Raw genomic sequence first — 21,706 nt, 5'->3', positions numbered from 1 at the left:
GTTGCGACATTGAAGGCAGTCTTGGGCTTCTTTAGTTCTGCTGCTTATGTTGCAACATCTAATGCTCCATGTTTCAACCTAGCAACCAGTATTGAGTTAATACGCCTTCTAATAGTTCTAGAACACTCACAAAACATATTAGCTCACCCTTAGGCCTCATTTGGCCCCTAAGGTCAATAAAAGACTCGAATAACACATTTTTTTACACTTTAACTAAACTTGCTGAAATATAATTAAAAGATAACTAAAACGCTTATGTTCAAGCTCCCAAAGTGCGAAAACAAGTTTAATCCACTGCACGAAATTATGACAGATCAAACTCCCCCACACTTAAGTCATTATTTGTCCTCAAGCAACATAAACAAAAACAATAAATGAAAAGTTGACTCTTGAACAAATATGGTACAAGTGTTAGCTTTAGAGCACATGCATAGGCATTTTATACTCACATATAATCTTGGCATGATATATAACTGACTTACCACTTTTGATATCAAATATATAAGTTCAGGATATTACGAAGTATACAAGCATTAAGGGTCTTAAATGTAGGAATCCATCAATAAATTATACAATTAATTTGATTATCCTAGCAGAATACAAATATTCATCAATGCAAATGTTAATATGATTTCAAATTGTGAACTAGTTTACCTAGATCACATAGGACTTTTCAACTTGTAAAGTACTGAGGCTTAGGACAGGTATGAATTTCAAGAATGATAAGCATCAAATAATTTCAAGCACGAAAATAGTTTGACACATCATATTATCCCCTATTCTTCCCCTTAGTAATCCTTTCCCTCTCACCACCTTCTATCTCTTTTTCTAACCTTCCTTATTTCTCCACATATGAAGTCAAAACATAATATAACAACCATGGTTAGCTAATGAGTTTTTGTGCATGAATGAATGATTTTTTTCTACTTTTATGACTTCGACACTTGTTTTTCTAACACATCTCACTCACAAATGCTTTTTCTTTTCAAGTATTTTTTTTCCACTCATTTTGGTTTTCTTTTTCAAATTTTATTTTGTTGTATATTTTGGCTAACCTATAATCTGTATATCGCACTGATCCTCCTATTTCACTCTATTTTTACCAAATTCACTATAATGTATCTACTTAACCCTCAATACTTATGGCTAGATGTCTATTATCGTGTAGTTCAAGACCAACGAAAAATGATAAGTATAAATTTAAATTTTGGCTTGGGTTTTGTATAAAGGTTCATCAAGAAATGTTTTTTGGCTCAAAAATATGTATGAGGATAAATTACAGGGTTAGGTTTTTGGCTCTTGGTGTATTCCAAACAATACCTTAGGTTATCTCTAGGTATCTCAATAGTCACAACTCTAATCAACCAAACAACCGTAAATTCACAATTTATCATTGATAGTAGCATGCTCGTTTCCTTATGTCCTCTATATCGTTTGGTACATTTAATTGCTTTAATGTCTATTTACTGTATAATATACAAAAATTAGTAGTCTAATAAAAAAAAACTAAAATCACCTATCCTCATGCCAAATTTATTGTAAATACAAGCAATCTATGTACATGCACCTAACTAATGGCTTGTATTTCTATAAGCTCAAGCACACAAATGATAAGAAAAATAAAAGAAAAGCATAAAAATTTAAAACAAAAATTTTTTATGTTACCCCCCACACTTTAGATAACATAGTCTCTTCAATGTGTAGCCCCTAATAAGATAACGAAAGAAGTTACCTGATTGACCGTGACAATTCTATAGGCTATTGGTGGGTGCTTCCTCCTTTGATCGTTTAAAGCTTGACTTACTTGTGCCTCTTTCATGCTGGGTTCTTACAAAGAAAATTAGAAGAAAACACAAAACAACTAATAATCTACTATTAATCATACTCCTACAAAGTTAATTTAAAATCATCAAAAATAAATTAATACAAATCCAAAACATAAACACTTAGTTTTAATCTGAATCATAAAATCGAGGCAAATACCTCCTTTTAATCGAACCTTTTCCGTTTCCCAGATTATATTCTTGATGGAAGCTCCCACCCATTGAAGGTGCATAGTGGGTTGGGCTTCGGATGACAGGCCCTTTTGGTGTATAGTATTGCGGTTGAAATCTCGGCTCATAGTCTTCGTCCTCTTTTGGGAGATCGTGTTCATCCCCTTCGCCATCATCTCTTGAAGTAAGCTCTTATTCCTTAACCATATAATGTGTGTGATCGAACATATTTGGCAGATAATTTGGAGCTCTTAACCTGTTCAATCTGGTGAATTCTTGGAGAATAGGGCCTGTCTCTTGCATCCATTTGATTATTTGATCGAGTTTTTCTTCAATGCTTCCACTTACTCTTTTTCGAGCTTTCAATTGTTCTTTTCATTTTAGCGATGTTAGAACATCCATCTTTTCTTTCCTTCTCTGGTTCCAATCGATAATTTGTTTTCTCTGGAGCTCAACATATTGCGTGTATAATGAATCTCCAACTATGCTTCTTGTTGGCTTCATAAATTGCTCATTTTCATCCACTGAAACATCTGTACTTTTTCAAAGTGTTGTCATAAGATGGGAAAAGAAAATCCCAACCTTCTAGCCACTAATACAACATTTCATGTTTTGATGGATCCATTTTCCAATGCGGATTTGTTTTTTTTGTAAAAGACCATATAAAAAAAGAGCTCAGAATGTATTTCCATTAGAAACGTTAAGGGTAGTTGTAATTCTGGTGCAAATAAACTATATCCACCTTTTAACTACCGGAAACATTATAGCTTGATTGAAATTAGTCGGTAGTCTGGTATCTTATCAGACGTTCCATTCCCCTTGATTTTAAGTTAAGTATTTTATGATATTCTCCGTATCTGTGTCTTTAAACTCTATTAAATCAATATTTTTGTAAATAATCTGATTCACAGTATGGGGCATCATAATATTTGCAAATCTTTTTTGGAGAGAATGGTACATCTTTTCCTCACACTGACACTGTTTTCCACATTTACTCATAAGGATGCCGAGTTTCGTTATCTTTAAGAGCGACATAAAATTCTTGTATAAGTGGAATAACAACTATTTCTTTGGCAGTGACATAGAATCGCTCCCATCCATGATACTATACTACGAACCATATTTCATTACAAAGAACCATTGATGGTTTGAATCCCCTTTCTTGAATAAAATATTTGACTTGAAGTTCCAGATAGTACTATTCGGCATTTTGGTTTCAAAATTTTATGGAATTCGAAACCGTCGGTGGTTCTTGCAAAATTTTATTTTTAGACTTCCTAGCTGGCATTTTTTACTATAATCTATGTAAATACGAATGAGATAACAAGCAATGTTCCCAATGTAACAGTAAAGAGAAAGTTTAGAACCCTTAACCTCGATGTTATAGCCTTTGTTGCTTTGGTCCCAACTGTTTATGTCGATCCTGCATCTATGATTGTACCAAATAGCAAAAGAGGTTTTATAGATTTAAGGTTTTAATGAAAAGAGGTTTTTTGGGGGTTTGATAGAGTTTTATAAAGTTTAAAATGTTAAGGAAGGTTAGAATGTGAGATAAGAGTGTTTTAGGTTAACTACTAATGTTTTGAGGGGTTAAAAATTAGGTAAAAATTAAGTTTAACAAACCAGGTTGTGCAATCTAGTCAGGTCAACCTTGTAGAAAATTACAGCAATGTTGTGACACTAGTGTTCCATGTTGCAACATCCCTGGCAGTTTACCATTGCCGCAACATCGGGGTTCGATGTCGTAACACAGTCTAAATTTTTGGATTCTTTGGTTGCGACATTGAAGTGATGTTCTCAATTTCATCGAATCTGCCTTCGGTGTTGCGACACGGGGGCTACCATGTTGTGACACTGGCTCTAATTTCACCCAAAATTCCAATTTCTAGAGCGCTATGGTTTCTATAAAACATAAATTTAATGAAAATTTATACTAAATAGTTAGTTAGGTATACAATAATTTACAAAATATTAAACATCAATTCAAAATAATTTAAGTTTGACTGTCGGATTCATCCGACAGTATCATTATTTCACAAAAGGATGATTTTGTGGTTCTGTCAATATTGGTCCATCGTCTGTGCCCTTCCACCTTTGTTAGCTTATCCCATAAAAATTTTTTTGACCTGTACACATTAAAGGAAATATGTCCATTGACTCGGGGTTATCAGAAATAGATAATTTATTACAATGCACTCCTGACTTCCTTCTTTCTTCGCTTAATTGGTGACCACACTTAAAAGTTTTAGTCTCACCATTGATTTTCATGGTTAATTCATTTTTTAATTTAATAGTGGACCTAGAAGTAGCTAAGAAAGGTCTACCTAGTAGGATGGATATTTCTCGATCTTCTTCAAAATCTAGAAGCACAAAGTCTTTCGGGATGATATAGTTGTGCATTTTGAGTAACACATCTTCTTGTACTCCTTTTGGATGTACTAAAGATCTGTCGGCCAACTGTAGTATTATCTTGGTATTTTTGAGGTCACCTAACCCGAGTTTTTCAAAAATAGGTAGAGGCATTAAATTAATTCTAGCTCTTAGGTCACCTAGAGCTCTTTTAAAATGAATGCTCCCTATCTCTATGGGAATAGTAAAACTTCTAGGGTCTTTCAATTTTTGGGGAACCTATCTTGAGATAATAGCACTAGAGAAAACGCTAATATTGACTTGTTCGCCTACTTTCTTTTTCCTACGCCTAGACATGATTTCCTTCAACAACTTGGCGTACTTAGTAAAATTTTCAATTAGTTTAATCAAGGGTAGGTTAACGTTGAAAGTTTTGAATAAGTTTAGAAAACTTACAAACTCATCTTCATCCAAATTTTGCCTCTCTTCTATCTTTGAAGGAAATGGTATCTTTGCAACGGTAGAATCTTTAGTTTTTTTCATCTCTAGATCCACTATCGGTGCAATTACATCCTCTAGTTTAGGTTCAGTGTCAGCTTCTAGGGGTCTCACGTGAAGATCATTAGTATTTTCCATATTTACCTCTTGAGTTGTGGTTTCTGGGCTACTCAGTACTTTACCTGACCAAAGCGTTATTGCTTTCATGTGCTCATTCCCTTCCCTACTATAATTCATATGCCAATTTGTATTTTGATGTCACCCTTCATGCTCATCAACTGGCTCATTCCCTACGAGAATTATTTTTTGTATTGCTGAAAATTCACACGCTTCATGTCCGTTCTCATTGATTGCATCTCCCCCTCGATTCTATCTAAACGTTGACCACATACAGTATGGTCACTTAGGTTGGCCCTATCCTGAGGTTTTTGCAAATAAGAAGGTCGATAGTTAGTGTTTTTTACTTGATTCGAGCTATTACGCCCTCCTTGGTTTCCTCCCCATTTCAGGTTTAGGTGATATCTCCATCAGGGATTGTATGTATTGGAATAGGGATTTCCATTGCTATTTGCAGTGTAGTTCACATCCTTGGTAGGATTATTAATATAGTGGAATAGCAGTTTGTCTCCTCTATAGATATCTGATGCGTCCTTTTCCGCCTCTACTTCGTTGATTCTATCCAATAATTGTTGGTATCTATCATCTTCCTGGGCAACCTTCACCGTAGATGATATTTGGCTATATGTATGACGTTTAGTTGGCCACTAGTAGGAATTCATTGCGATACTTTCTATTAATTGGTATACATCCTTGTACGTTTTATTCATCAAGGCTCCTCCTGCTGCTCCATCTAATTTGGACCTCGAATGCACATCTAATCTATTGTAAAAAGTTTATAGCTTAACCACTTAGGTAATCTATGGTGTGGCCACTTCTGAATCAACATCTTGAAACGCTCCCATGCTTTGTCAAGGCTTTCTCCTTCTAACAATTTGAACATCGAAATTTTTCTTTCTTAGCTAGACCATTTTGCTAATGGGGAAGAACTTTTGTAGGAATTTTCCTATGAGTTTGTCCCATGTCGTGATCGATCTTGGTGCCTGCGAATCTAGCCAAGAAAAGCGTTATCGATTAATGAAAAGGGGAACAAACTAAGACAAATAGTGTCATCAGTGACCCTTGTATTTGAAGGTATCACAAAGCTGGAGGAACCAATTTAAATGCTGACTTAAATCCTCTATCATTGTTCCGCGAAACTACAAATTGTCCTAGATCATCTTAGATCATGGCTGACTTAATCTTGAAATTATTGGTCGTGATAGCTAGCCTCGTTATGCTCCCTTGAACCATATCCAAATTTGGTAGCGCACACTCTCTTAAAGTCCTTTCATTATGCGCCATATTTAAATTTGTGGGTAGTTGTGGTGGTGGTGCTGGTAGGTTTGATGGGTTAGCGTTGGCTTCATCGAATAGTGGATTTTCACGAGGTGCGTTTCCCATAACAGGTGGTGGGTTCTGCATTTGTTGCTGATATTGTTGCTGTTGCTGTTGATAATTCCTTCGGATAATTCTTTCTTAATCTGTGGCTTGCTCTATAGGTACTCCCCTACTACGAGTTATACACAAAACCCAAAAAGATAAGATTAGTAGAAAACAAGAAAATTAAATTCTTAACTATAACATAAAAATTTCCTAATTTTCTATTATTATGTGCAAATTAAAACTAATATAGTAACATTAACTCTCTAGCAATGATGCCAACAACTGGACCGCCTCTGGATGTACCATTGTCTAGAGTAGAAATCTAAATTTATTGCATTATTTAGAATTAGGACCAAATTGATAGAATATGAATTCGCAAGTATACAGTTCAGGTTGTAATATAGTTTACAACGGAGTAGGTGAGTACTTTGAGGATTATACCCAAGGGAGGCAAGCACTAAATTAATCTTAATAAAACATAAATAGATCTAATTAATACTCTAAACATAAAAGGAAATTAAACAAAAAAAGGCAAGACATCAAAGAAGGAAATATGTATCAAATCTGGGCATGAGTGATTAGTTCCCTTCAGTAATATTAAGCAACATTTATCTCAGGTTTTCTTGTTCAATCAACTAGTCAGTAGCCCAGCAGGTTCTTCCGATACGTCCACTGAAATACTGAGTCGATAAGAACTACTTACTTTTAACCTCCCAGTCCAGATCAATTCAGGTTTAAAGTGTTCACGGATGGGCGATACCAATTTTGGGTTAATTCCCACCTTGGTGACTTCCTAGGGTTGTTAGGCCTAGGGTTTAGGTTCTTCCTCTCCTGAACAGCTGATCTGTTAAGAAATTCCTAAAAAACAACTAATTATTACCTCCACTCGCTAATCCCCCACAGGAGGATTAGTTCCTCATGGATCTAATAAACAATGTAAACTTCAACGGAAGAAAGAACATAAAGAACATTTTTAAGAGTAAAGTTTTGACGAAGCCTAGTTGTATTGAATAAGCGCATAATCCTCACAGAGTTCGAGAACAATTCCAGAATCTGATTTCTTCTCAATAGAAAATAACAAGAATAAAAATCTAAAACCTAAGAAAAGAGCAAATCTAAAAACTAGATCTAATGAGAAAATTATACAAGGTAAAAAGGTGTCCATAATATGTGTTAGCTGGGCCTATTTATAGACTTAGGATGGTCGTTGTCCTTAACCCTAGGTCAGCTGACATTTCAGAGTTTAAGGTTGGATTGTGTGGACCAAAATGCCCTAGGCTCATAGTTGTATCCTATATAGATGCATTGTCGCGACACACCAGGTCTTGTGTCTCGATATCAAAGATAGTATGTATTGTGAACTGTGTCTATATTGTAGTAAACATGTAACTATTTTCTATTTATTTGAACGATGAATAAATAAATAAAGTTAATTTCATATTTCACTATTATGTCATTTGTATTTTTTTTCTTTCATATTTTGCATGCATAGCGAAATTGTGACAAACAAATATTAGCTCATTAATTGTCTAAGTTCAAATTGAAGATAAGTGGCATTGTAAGAACGCTTACATTGAGAGAAAGACAACTTACTTCAATGGATAATTTAAATAATCCCGTAAAAGAGTTGAAGTGAGCATCTAATTCAAATACTGGGAAGGATCATTATGTCGTCTATAATTCTAATTAGGGAGGTGGCTAGTCTTAGCTATCGAAGAAATTAACTCCACGAGTAGAGACATAGATGTATTCATCGGTAGAATGATACATTGGACTAGACCCAAGATGAATTAATTTTGAATTTTTTTGTGAATTAATTCACTTGTGACGTTCATGGTGTGATTTACCTAAATCCTGAGTTAGTCACTGACCATGTGTATGCAACTCATGTGCTTTGATATAAGTGGAGGCTTATGCTTTAAAGATGATCGAGCCCATAGCTGGTATGTTGGGTACAGGACTTGTGTATGGCATGGATTTACTAGAAACAGTGGAATTCATAGCTCAATTAAAGAGTTAATGATATCCTCTCATTGGCATTGTGTGGATTGATAAATATGGAACGTGGCCACGGGTTGCTTATTCTCAAACGAGCAATTTATCATAGTCATTTGTTGACAGTGATCATATTAATTATTAAGAAGACACAATGGTGACAATGAGATAAAATAATATTGTATTGAGTGGACGAATTTAACTCAAAGGAATCAAGGATATCATATGAGGGTAACACACACATGACAAGGGTCATTGGACAAAGTAGTTGGATGAATTGCTTTCATAAAGAGTATACAATAAAGAGTTTTCAATCATGGTACTTCTTGTGAAATGATCCTATGATTAAGTAATTGCGAATTATCGGAACAATACTTCTAGGCAATACTGCAATTACTTAAGCCTAATTGTATATGTCCAATTGGTCCTTCTGCTAGCTCAATAAAAGCTCGATCGGATTGCATTTGAATCGATTTATTTGATGTGGAATTAAATTAGGTGGTCGTGAGAATTGTTCAACTAGAGGATTTGATTAAAGAATTTTCTTGAAAAATTAATTTGGAAAATCTAAGTGATTTTTGGGAAAATTAATTTTGATCAAGTAAAATTAAATTAATCAAATTAATTAAAATTAACATGATATTTTTGAAAATTAATTTTCAAGTCAGATAATTGGCCCAATGGTTAATTGAAGTTGAAAATTTGAACCTTAGATCGTAAATTCGGCCTGGGAGCCCAAAATCGAGACCAGGAGCCAAAAACTGGGCAAAACGGGCCTAGTATGTAAAACTGGGCCGACGGTCCAACCGGTGGCGAGACTAGGCTAGTCGGGTCATCATTGAGTTAGACCAAATCAGTCGTAACCGAACCGACTCGGGTACCGTATGAGTGTCACACCTGTATCACCGGACATGTCGGTGCTGGCGGCTGCGATGACGGTGTCTCGGTGGCCGGTGACGATTGGTCTTCGACGGTTGAGTAGTGGAAAAGTTACACTCCTACTGGGACTCTACTAGAGAATTTGATTTCAGATTAACTGTTCAAAAATAATAATATTTTAATTTTTTAATATTAAATTAAATTTAATACTTATACTAATAGTATTTTATTAATTTAATTTTAAAGTGATTATCTTAATATTTAATTTAATTTAATGTTTATCTTGTAGATAAACATTCTATTATATTAATAAGATTTAATATTAAATTTAATCTAGTATTTATCTTGATAAATATTATATTAGTTTATATTAAAGTGATTAAGTTTAATCATAGTCGAACTCTCTAAACTCTCCCTATATAAAGAGAGCCTTGGGTCATTATTTGACACACACTTGAATGTAAGAGAAAGTTGTAAAAAGAAAATTCTCTGAAGAGAATATTTCAGAAAATTTCTAGAGATATTTTTCTGATTTACAACTTGACCCAAAAGTTTAAAGAAATTGTGAAATTACCCCACTGGTAATTTTTGTGAAATTTTTTTGATTCGAAGCGAGCCCACACTTGGCAGATATGAGCTTGAGGATGGCAGAGAAGACTACTCAGTCAAAGCGCTCATCCTAGACGAATCGAAAAGGCAAAATTTTGATCAAGTGTTTATTATTTTAGATATCACAACCAAGATCTTGTTTTGGAAAAAAATTTAAATCTCTGTTTTCCCTAAATTTATTTTCCACTGCATTTTCCAAACCCATTTTTCAAACAATATTCTCAACTTCTGGGTGACTTCAGGGTTGTGTCGTGACATCCTTAAGCTGTGTCACAACATCGAAGGCAGTCGTAGGTTTCTTTAGTTTTGCTCCACATGTTGCGACATCTAATGCTCCGTGTTGCAACCTAGCGACCAGTATTGAGTTAATCCACCTTCTAATGGTTCCTGCATACTCACAAAACATATCAGCTCACCCTTAGGCCTCATTCGGGCCCTAAGGTCAATAAAAGACTCAAATAACATATTTTATTACACTTTAACTAAACTTGTTGAAATGTAATTCAAACATAACTAAAATGCTTATGTTCAAGCTCCCAAAGTGCGAAAACTAGTTTAATCTGCTACACAGAATTACGATAGATCAGTATTCAATGGAATAATAACAATGATTTAGGAAACCTTAACTTGATATGAGATTTCAAAAATCCTCGTAGAGCTTTTGTTACGGTTGCTTTGTTACTGTTATTCGCTTAGTTTCTACACCGAGTGGAAAGAAGAAAATTGTTGCACCAGTATAAGGAAAAGGGGAAAAAGGGATTTAAGGTTTAAAAGAGTTTAAGGAAATATGAAGTTTAGAGGTGGGTTAGAGTTATGTTGAAAGTGTTTTTAGGTTTAAATTTAGGGTGTTTTAAGGTTAAAACTGGGTTAAAATCGGGTTCAAACAACTTTTTAGTTGGTAAGTTGCACAATGGGTCGCGGGCCGACCCTACAGAAAATTGTAGCGATGTCACAAAACTGGGGTTTTGTGTCGTGACACCCCTAATATCGCGTTAGGGATTTTTACAGATATCTCAAAACATTACGTCCCTAATTTTCCTTGTTCACCTCATTCTGTTGGTGATCACATTTGAAAATTTTGGTCTTACCATTGATCCTCATTGTTAACTCAATCTTTTCTAGGTTAATGGTGGACCTTAATGTTGCTAAAAATGGTCTACCCAGTATAACAGGTATTCATGGTCTTCCTCAAAATCGAAAATTACAAAGTCTACCATGATGATAAAATTTCGCACCTTAACCAACACATCTTCAAGTCCCCCTTTTGGTTGTACTGAAAACCTATCTATAAATTTTAGTGTATTTGTGTATTTCGAAGCTCCCCTAACCCAAGTTTTTCGTAGATATACAAAGGCATCAAATTGATACTAGATCCTAAATCACATAGAACCTTATTGAAATGAATGTCCCCTATCTCAATTGGTATTGTAAAACTCCCCATGAATTTTAATATTGGGGGCATCTGTTTGGATATAATTTCACTACACGAGGCAGTTACATTGACTTGCTCTCCTATTTTTATTTTCCTACGCCTAGACATAATTTCTTTTAAATATTTGGCATATTTTTTTCACTTAAATCAATTAGAGGCAAGTTAAAGTTCAAAGATTCAAATAAGTTTAAGAAATTTACATATTCTGCCTCATCCTGTCTTTTTTCTTCTAATCGTGAAGGGAATGGTACCCTTGTTTGTGCAGATTCCTTGATTGGGTGTTCCTCTACTACGAGTCAGACTCTGAACCCAAAAAGAAAAGGAAAAAATATTAGTAAAAATGCGAATCCTATCTAATTTATGCATTTCCTAATTATATTATTCAAACGAAAAAAATTAAAATCAACTTAGTAGCATTGTCTCCCCGGCAATGATGCCAATAACTTGACCGCCTCCAAATGTACCAATGTCCAGAGTGGAAATACTGTAACTAAATATGTGGAATTGAGGCGGTGTCCACAAGTATATAGTTTTTACAATGAAATAGGTGAGTACTCCAAGGATCGTACCCAAGGGAGGCGAGTACTAAATTAAAGTTAACTTAAACGCATATAGAATTACTTAGTAAAATAAATAAATTATATTACGACAAAACATAAAGAAAAATTTTTGGGGTTTTATAAATAAAGAAGAAAAATTGCATAAATAAAGTGAACTTCGAATAATTAAAATCTAAACTCAATCAAGATGACTAGCTTGCTTCAGTGGTCATAACTAATTTCTATTTCGGGTTTCTAATCAATCAACTAGTCGTTACCCTAGTAGGATATCTCAATCTTCCACTAAACTAATGAGTCGGCAATAACTATTTATATATTAACCTCACAGTCTAGACCGGTTTAGGGTTAAGGTGTTCATGGATAGGCTATACCAATTTTGGGTTAATTCTCACCTAAATGACTTCTTAGGGTCGTCAAGCCTAGGGTTTACAGTGTTTCTCTCCCAAATAGCTGATCCGCTAACAAAACACTACATAACAATTAGTCAATCACACCTCCACTTGCTAATCCCCCATATGAGGATTAGTTCCTCGTGGAATCCATGCAAATAATAAACCTGATAAGAAAGATATGTATAAAGAATAAATCAAGAAGAAAGTTTAGAGAATCCTATTTGTATTCGATTTTTGAAGTGTAATAATCCTCAAACGTTGATCGCGTTTAGAATATGAAAAATTGAAAGTAAAAGAACATGAATAGAAAAGAACTAAGAATAACCTAAATCCTAAAAGAAAGGAAAACTGAAACTAAAATTACAGAGAAAACTTAGTATATGAAAAACTGTCCCTAAATAAGTGTTTGAAAAGCCTATTTATAGAGTTAGGGTTGGCCATCGTCCTAAACCCTAAGTTAACTGACATTTTTGTGTTAATTCCAATTGTGCGGACCAAAATGCCCATCACTCGTAATTGTTCCCATTTAGGGTGGGTGTCGCGACACCCTAGTGCCTATGTCACGACACTGAAGGTAGTATGCCTAATTCAAGTTTGACTCCAGGGGTATGTCGCGACATCAAAGGCGGACTTGAAATTATTGTATCATTTTCCCTATGTTGTGATATTGAACTTCTCGTCTTACAACATGATCTGCCATAAAATACACTATTATTTACATCTTTTTTACACATAACTTTATCTTTGTTTAATAGTTAAATTAAAGCATCTTAGTATATATTTAGGTTTTCATGCTTAAAGTAATTTATGCTTTTTAGTATTTTTTCTATTAGATGGTCTTGTAGGACGAATCAGGAGCTAAAGATGCATATTCGGGCCAAAATTGATGCCTATGTCGCGACACCAAGATACTGATGTCTCAATATCGAAGACTGAAGCTAAAAACATGTTTTAGAGCAAAACTTCCCTTAATGTCACTACATGGCACTTCGATGTCACAACATCGGGCTCTGATGTTGCAACACTACAGGCCACCAACCCCTGCACAGCCCAAAAACCCCTACACATTTTAATTACGTTTTTGAGGTAAATTAGGTGTATTTTTCCCAGTCAAACTCTATGGACTTCAAGGATATTTAAGCACTTTATATTCCAATTTTAGCCTTTATAAAGGCCATTTTAATCAGTTTAAACACACAATTTTAGGGTTTTTATTCTTAGGTTTTTCTTTCATTCTTAGTTTTTACTTAGGTGTTTTTATGTTCTTGTAATCGAAAGATTATATTCTGAAGTGAGACTTCTGCGAGGGGATATTGTTCCGTAACCATGCTTTCTTCGATAAATCCATGAGCATCTCTTTTCCTTATTCTCTTCTTTATATTTCTTTCTTTAACATTGTTAGATGAATGTTTGTGCAAATATTGGAGTTAATTTATGCTTTTTACATATTTTGCATGTTTCAATTGCTTTAACTTAATTAATTGATTGAATGATAGAGTTTCTTAGCGGATCAACTATTTGAGAGAAGAAGAACTTAAACCCTAGGCTTGATAACCCTTGGAAGTCATTTAGGAGGGCATTAACCCAAAATTGGTATGGCCTATCCGTGAACACCTTAACCCCGATCCGGTCTAAACTTTGAGGTTGATAGATAAGTAGTTCTTGTTGACTCGTTAGTTTAGTGGAAGATCGAGATATCCTACTAGGTTAACGACTAGTTGGTTGATTAGAGCTCGACATCAATAATTAATTAGGTAAAACAATTGGATCTAGGCTAAAAGGAACTCGCATAGTCAAAACAAGGAATAGGACAAGTCGATACATGAACCTAGGAGTAGATTTAGCTTTAATTAAATTTATTTAGTTTATTATTATTATCATCTTGCTTCTTGATTAACACTACTAATTTGTGACTCGAGTAGATTAGTAATTATTTTTGGTAATTAGCTTAATAGTAGTTTTCCCCAAACTGCAATCACTTGGGTATGATCCTCAGAATACTTACCAAGTGTTTTGTTGTAAACAAACTATATTACAACCTGACCCGTATACTTGTAGACACCGCCTCAAACCCATATCCTTAGTTGAAGTATTCACACTCAGGACTTAGTACATTCAGGGGCAGTCACAACACAACGACCAGCCTTGAGTTCATATTCCTTAGAATGGTCTCCTGCACACTCACTAAGTACATTAGCTCACCCTTAGGACTCGTTCGGCCCCTAAGGTCATAAAAAGGTTCCAAATATACTTTTTTATTGAATTCAAAACAAATACAAAAGAATAAACTAAAACATGATAAAAATGCTTGTATTCAAGCTCTTTAAGTACGAAAGCTTGTTAACTTGCTACACCGTATTATGATAAATCAATTACTAACATGGATATCTTCAAATATCAAGTTTAACAGCTATAAAAATGAGGACCTAATAGATTTCCTCAGATAGTTTGAGCACATATGTAGTATAATTATGTATGTCAATGTAGTCGTAGAGGTTATCAAATTGTTATTAATCCCATTGGCCTTAAAAGGATAAGGAAAGGTTTGGTTAGATGCACTTTCCATAGACATGATTGTGACCTGGACTGAACATGTGTAATTATTCTTACGCTGAGTTGTGCCCATGGCTACTATAATTAGCACATATTAGAAGCTATTTAAAATCTAGCAGGATGTTACTGAGACACTAGGGTAGGTATGGGAAATGTTCAAAGTGATTATTCGGTCAATATTGGGAGGAGGTATTAACTATGCAATACAACTGCAACATTTTTATGATGGGTTGGATGGATAGAGTAAACGACATTTTGATATCATAGCCAAAGGAGATATTTGGTCAAAAACGGGAAGAAAATATTCGATATATTGGAGAAAGTTAGTGGTAACGAGCTTATAAAGGGTATGAGCAAGGAGACAGAAAATGCTAAAATAATAGAATGTACACCCCAAGAACAAAAGTCATTTAATCCTAAAGTAGAAATTTTGAATTCAATCAAGCTGATTGAGGATGAAATAGAAAAGGGAAAGAATAGATGGCTCAAAACAAGAGAATATCAAATTTGCCCTTCAACACGATTGGTGGCGTAAAAGTAGAGAACAACCAGAACAGGTAACTCCATCTACAACTAAAATGGTTCTTTCTATTATTAATTCACATGTTTTGGATTTGAAACCATTACGTGACCACCTGAAAAATACTTTTTCAGTAATTATTGTTGTAGGATTACCCCCAAAGCAGGAAGGGGCATTATTGATGTTATTGAGGACACACAAAAAAGCATTTGGATGGACTATCACGGATATTAAACGAATCAATCTTGCATTATTTCAATGTAAATTTAGATTGGAAGAAGGACAGAAACTAGTGGTAGATGCTCAATGACGTTTCAATCCAACTATGAAAGAAGTCGTGAAAAAAGAATTACTCAAGTGGTTGGATGTCGACATTGTTTATGCAATCTCCAACAATGAATGGGTGATCCCTACACAATGTGTCCCAAAGAAAGAAGGATTGACGGTTGTTGAAAATGAGAAGAATGAGTTAATTTCAAAGAGAATAGTAACTGGATGGAGGCTATGCATTGATTATCGAAAATTGAATGATTCAATGAAAAAAGATCATTTTTCTCTTCCCTTTGTTAGCCAAATGCAGGATAGATTAGTCGGAAAAGAATATTACTATTTCTTAGTTAGATATTCAAATCCCTATACATCCCAATGATCAAGAGAAAACTATTTCCATATGCCCTTTCGGTATGTGTGCCTTCAAGCGTATGCCATTCGAATCATGCAATGCTCTAACAAACTTTATGAGATGCATAATTGCCATTTTTGCCGATATGTTGGAAAGAGGTCTCGATATGTTTATGGATAAATTTTCAGTATATGGGGATTCTTTCTGAGAATATTTGGATAACATTGAGAATGTATTAAGAAGATGTGAAAAACCAATTTAGTACTTAACTGGAAAAAATGTAATTTTATGGTAAAAGAAGGATTGGTTTTAGGGCATCAAATCTCAAGAAAAGGATTGGAAGTGGACAAAGAAAATATTGAATTCATTAAGAACCTTTCTATTCCTACAATGGTCCGTAGAATAAGAAACTTCTTGTGTCATGCCGTTTTCTACAAGCAATTCATCAAAGATTTTGCTCACATTTCCAAACCATTAAATTAGCTCCTTCAAAAGGAAACGTCATTCGTATTCAACCAAGAGTGCATTCAAGATTTTGAGGTAATAAAGGAAAAACTTATCTATGTTCTTATTATAATTAATCGTGATTTCTCAAAACCTTTTATTATAATCTACGGTGCTACAAATCATTTTGTACGATCCACTAGGCAAGTAAGACATTAAATTCAATAAGGTGTAATTATACTACTACTAAAAAAGAAATGCTTGTGATTGTATTTTCATGTGAAAAGTTTCGACCTTATTTAATGGCAAACAAAGATTATGTCTATATTGATCGCTCTACATTAAAGTGTGTCATGAAAAAGAAACAAACAAAAGCTAGATTAATAAGGTGAGTTTTATTACTTCAAGAATTCGGTCTCTAGATAATAGATCGAAAAGGAATGGAAAATCAAATTGTGGATCATCTTTCCATAATAAAAAATGAAATGGAAGCAAAAACTCTTGAAGAAATAAAAGAAACTTTCATTGATAAGCAATTATTTAAGTTAGAGATGAATCATGATAGGTATTAGGACAATAAGATGCCATGGTATGCTGATTACATGAATTATATTGCTAAGGGACTTTTACCAATAAATACATCGTGGCAACAAAAGAAGAGAATCATACACGAGTTGAAAAAATATATTTGGGAGGAACCATATATTTTTCGGTATTGTGTCGATCAATTAGTTCAAAAATGTGTAGTTGAGGAAAAAATAAATGACATTTTACAAGGGTGCCATACTTCCCAATGTGGTGGAAACTTTTGAGGAAAAGGAACAACTCAGATGATACTAAAATCAGGTTTCTATTGGCCCACCATGAATAGAGACTCTTACAAATTTGTACAAGGGTCTGATAGATGACAATGAACTGGAAGAAAATCTAGAAGAGATGAAATGCCACATATGAGAATCCTTCAGGTAGAAGTATTTGATATTTGGGGGATTGACTTTATGGGACCTTTTCCAAGTTCCTTCGAAAACCAATACATATTGCTAGCTGTTGATTATGTTTCTAAATGGGTTGAGGCAACAACCCTGCCTAAAAATTATTTGAGATCAGTAGTTAAATTTCTGGGGAAAAACATATTCCCAAGATTTGGAACGCCTCGCACTTTTGTGAGTGATAAAGGATCTCACTTCTGCAATAGATATTTGGAGCAACTTTAGCCAAGTACTGTGTGAGGCACCAAATAACGACAACATACCACCCTTAGGATAATGGACAAGCAAAGGTGTCCAATCATGAGATCAAACAAATCCTGGAAAAAATTTGTAAATCCTAATAGGAAAGATTGGGCCCTTAGATTGGATGATGCACTATGGGCATATAGAACGACATACAAAACGCCCTTAGGTATGTCCTTTTACAAACTTGTGTATGGAATGTCCTTTTACAAACTTGTGTATGGAAAAATAACCATTTGCCAATTGAATTAGAAAAGAGGGCGTATTGGGAAATAAAGGAATTGAACTTAGATCCTGAATTAGCTAAGTAAGAGGAGTTATTCCAACTACAAGAGTTAGAAGATTTTCCAATTAATGACCTATAAAAATACAAAGTTATATAAAGAAAAGAGTAAACTCTAAAATGATGCAGGGATAAATAAGTGGGATTATTTTCTAGAAGAAAATGTACTATTGTTCAACTCAAGATTAAAATTATTTCCTGGAAACTTAAAATAAAAATGGATAGGACCGTAAATTATAAATCAAGTAACATCTCACGATGCAATAGAGCCCATTAGAAATGGGGGACAAATTCTTTAGTCAATGGTAAAAGAATAAAATGTTATTTCAGAGGAACAGCTAAAGAATTCATCAAGACACAAGATTTGCAATGTAAAGCCATATGGATTAAGCATGGAGAGAGAAAAACTACGAAAGAAAATTGTGAGATGAATGAAATGCTTGAAAATTTTATAGCCAATAAGGAAAAAAATTTAATTTAGGAATGAAGGAGAATAAAATAGCCCAACGAAACATGTAACTTCTTTATATGTTGTGACATCAACTCCTCATGTCGCGACAGGGGATGTCGGGACACCCCTGCGTAATATGTGATTTTTATTTTACTAACTTAGGAAATAATTGTATAAGTGTTTTAATTGAATTCTAACTGATAACATAGTATACCTTTATTATTAGCAGAGACTTTAACTCATACTTAACCCCTTCCTTTTATTATCACCCATCCATAGAAATTCTTGAACTACGAAAATTCCCCCTTATCAAATTTGTGAAATCTGCAAGTATTGAAGTTAGAATCTCACGAATCTTCAAGAGTAGCATGACAAGTGAACTAGCAACAGTAAATGAAGGATTCACATCAAATTAAGGTTTGATTTTTTCCAAACTTTGTTTGAAATTATGAATACAACTTTTGAATTCCAAATAGAAGATGTGGAAAAATATCTACGCCATCTACAACCCAAAATGTTCGTCCAAGAATAGGGTTTTGATCCTTTAATGAGAACATGCAAAGGAGTATGGGAAATTATAACCGAATGCGAATGGATGACCTTCTATTTAGCACCAAAAGAACTGACAATGATACTAGTTGTGTAGGAATTTTATCTAGCCTTAAAAGAGAGAGAGGTAAATAGGCCATATAATGAGATGCGAGCAGACGTTACGGTTAGAGGAATTGATGTTTTGGTTACGCCTGGCTTTATTTTCCAATATTATGATGCACCATACTACTACCGTGATTTCATGTTCGACTTACATCAATTCAAAAATGTAGACATGGAGGGAGTGATAATGACCTTAACTAAAGGTAAAAAAGAATGGACATATCCGGCAGGCACTAATCGTCCAATGACATTCAATCAAGCATTAATGACTCCTCTACCAAAAATCTGGATGAAATTTATTTCTTCAAGAATATTACCAACATTAGACATCTCTAATATTACTCCTCGTCAAGCTATTTTGGTGTATGTAATTTTACAGAATAAAGAAATATGTATTGGTATGTGGATCTATCACAATATGCTTGAATACATGTGCGATCAAACCAAGGGGAAATTCTTTCCACACTTAATAACCGAGTTATGTAAGGAAGCAGAAGTCCCTATGAAACCAATGGAAAAATGGAGGAGCCCTTCGGAGAAATTATTAGGGGACTACAAGAGGGGGATGAACGATTTGAAACCTAACTGTTTCAAAAACTATTTCAACTTCCACATGAAGAAAGCATTACATTTACGAGCTTCAAACGAACAAGGAAGGAAGTACCCACTATAATACTACGACAATGTCACGATGAATCAAGTAACTTCATTCATTATATATTTAAGGGTTGCACAATCGGGACAATGTGCTGTCTAAAGTGTGAGGGTAACATAGGTTAGTTTTATTTTTACACTTTTACATCTATTTTTCGTGTCAAAAGTGTGTTTCAACTTGTAGAAATAAAAGTGATTGGTTAGAAACATTTATATAGTTTGATTGTATTTATGGTAAATTTGGCATGATAGTGAATGAATTTCAATTTTTAGTTATTAGACTACTAAGTTCTATATATTAAACTATAAATAGGCATTAAGTAATTGAATATACCAAATGACAAAGAGAATATAGGGAAACAAGCATACGAGTATGTATGATAAATGGTTAAAATGGTGATTACTTCATTGACTAAATTTATGAATATTGAGATACCTATGGATGACCTAAGACATTGTTTGGTATAATCCAGAGCCAAAAAGCAAACCTTATTCATTTATCCTTAGTACCATATAGAGCCAAAAAACTCTTTTTGATGAACCTTCATGCAAAACCCGAGCCAAATTATGAACTTGTACTTACCCTTTTTATTTGGTCCTTGAAATGCATGAATTTAGACGTCTGCTCATACGTATTTAGGGTTAGGTAGAGACACCATAGCAGTTTTGTAAAAATCACAGTGATATAGGAAGGAGCAGTGTGATATAGTGATTATAAGGTTTAGCCGAAATGTCCAAAACAAAAGAAAAAAGTCAAAAAAGTCAAAACGAGTAGAAAAATTACTTGAACAATGAAAATGAAAGCATTGTGAGATATGTTGAAAAAAATAAAAAATGACTCAAAAATAAGTCACAAAATTAGAAACCTCAACCATTAGTGCACAAAAACTTGTGAGCTGACCATAGTAGCTCTATTATATTGTGGCTTCCTACATGGACAAATAAGAAAGGTGAGAGAAGGAGAAATAATAAGGTGAGTAGGTAAGGGTTATTAAGGGGAAGAATAGGGAACAATGCGATGTGTCAAACTAATTTTGTGCTTGAAACTGTTTTGATGCCTTTGTTCTTGAATTTCATACCTACCTTAAGCCTTAGAACTTAAAATCCAAAAAGTTCTATGTGACATTGGTAAATTTATTCATGAATGGACATTCTATCTAGTAATTGTAATAATGACTATTTTTATTATGCTAGGATAATCAAATTACCCGTATGATTTATTGATGGATTCATATATTTGAGGATCTTATTGTTTATATATTTTGTAATATACTGAACTTAGGTGTTTGAAGTTAAGAACGGTAAGTCATTTATATATCATGCCAGAATTACATGTATGTATGATTATTCCAAGTTATGTGTTCCAAACCTAGTCCTTGTATCATAAATTCTCAAGAGTCCTCTTTTATTTTAGTGTTTTTTGTCTTCTTGCTTGAGGACAAGCAATGACGTAAGCCTAGGGGAGTTTGATATGTCGCAATTTTTTGTTGTAGATTAAACCAGTTTTCGTACTTAAGGAGCTTGAATAAAAGTAATTCATCATGTTTTATTTAGCTTTTCACTTTTAGTTCTCAAATGATAAAAAGTGTGATTTGAGTCATTTATGACTTTAGCAGCCAAATTAGGCCGAAAGGAAGACTAACATGTTTGGTGAGTTTGTAGGACATCATTTGGAGGCATGAGAACACAAGACTGGTCGCCATGTTGGAACAATAGAGGTTTGAAGTCACACCATAATGACCAGGATACCCAAAATAACAAGACTGCCTTTGGTATTGTGACACATCCTTAAATTTCAGCATGAGTCAAGCAAACTGCCACCGGTGTTGCGACATAGGGCAAAGGATGTCGTGACATTGCCTTAACGTAAAGAATTAATGAGCTGAGGGCGTTTTGGTTTGCACAACGAATCTTAAAGTAAATGAATCCGATAGTAAAACTTAAATTATTTTGAGATGATGCTAAACTTTTGTAAATTATTATATATTTAGCTAACTGTTTAGTATAGATTTTAATTTTCACTAACTTTGCATTTTATAGAAATTGTAGCACTCTAGAAAATGGAATTTTAAGTGAAAATAGAGTCAGTGTTGCACACAGGTC

General features: G+C 34.1%; 1 non-coding gene across 1 annotated transcript; it reads left to right on the top strand.

The window, feature by feature from the left end:
* The first annotated feature begins 5,755 nt into the window (after nucleotides 1-5,755).
* LOC128039422 (small nucleolar RNA R71) lies at nucleotides 5,756-5,862 on the top strand. Its single transcript, XR_008193925.1, has one exon. It is a non-coding gene; the product is annotated as a small nucleolar RNA R71 (small nucleolar RNA).
* Nucleotides 5,863-21,706: the final 15,844 nt, after the last annotated feature.

The sequence above is a fragment of the Gossypium raimondii genome, chromosome 2 (genome assembly GCF_025698545.1).
Source record: "Gossypium raimondii isolate GPD5lz chromosome 2, ASM2569854v1, whole genome shotgun sequence".
NCBI classification, from domain to species: domain Eukaryota; kingdom Viridiplantae; phylum Streptophyta; class Magnoliopsida; order Malvales; family Malvaceae; genus Gossypium; species Gossypium raimondii.
Note: the sequence above shows the minus strand (reverse complement) of the source record. Positions and strands in the feature narration are given on the sequence as shown.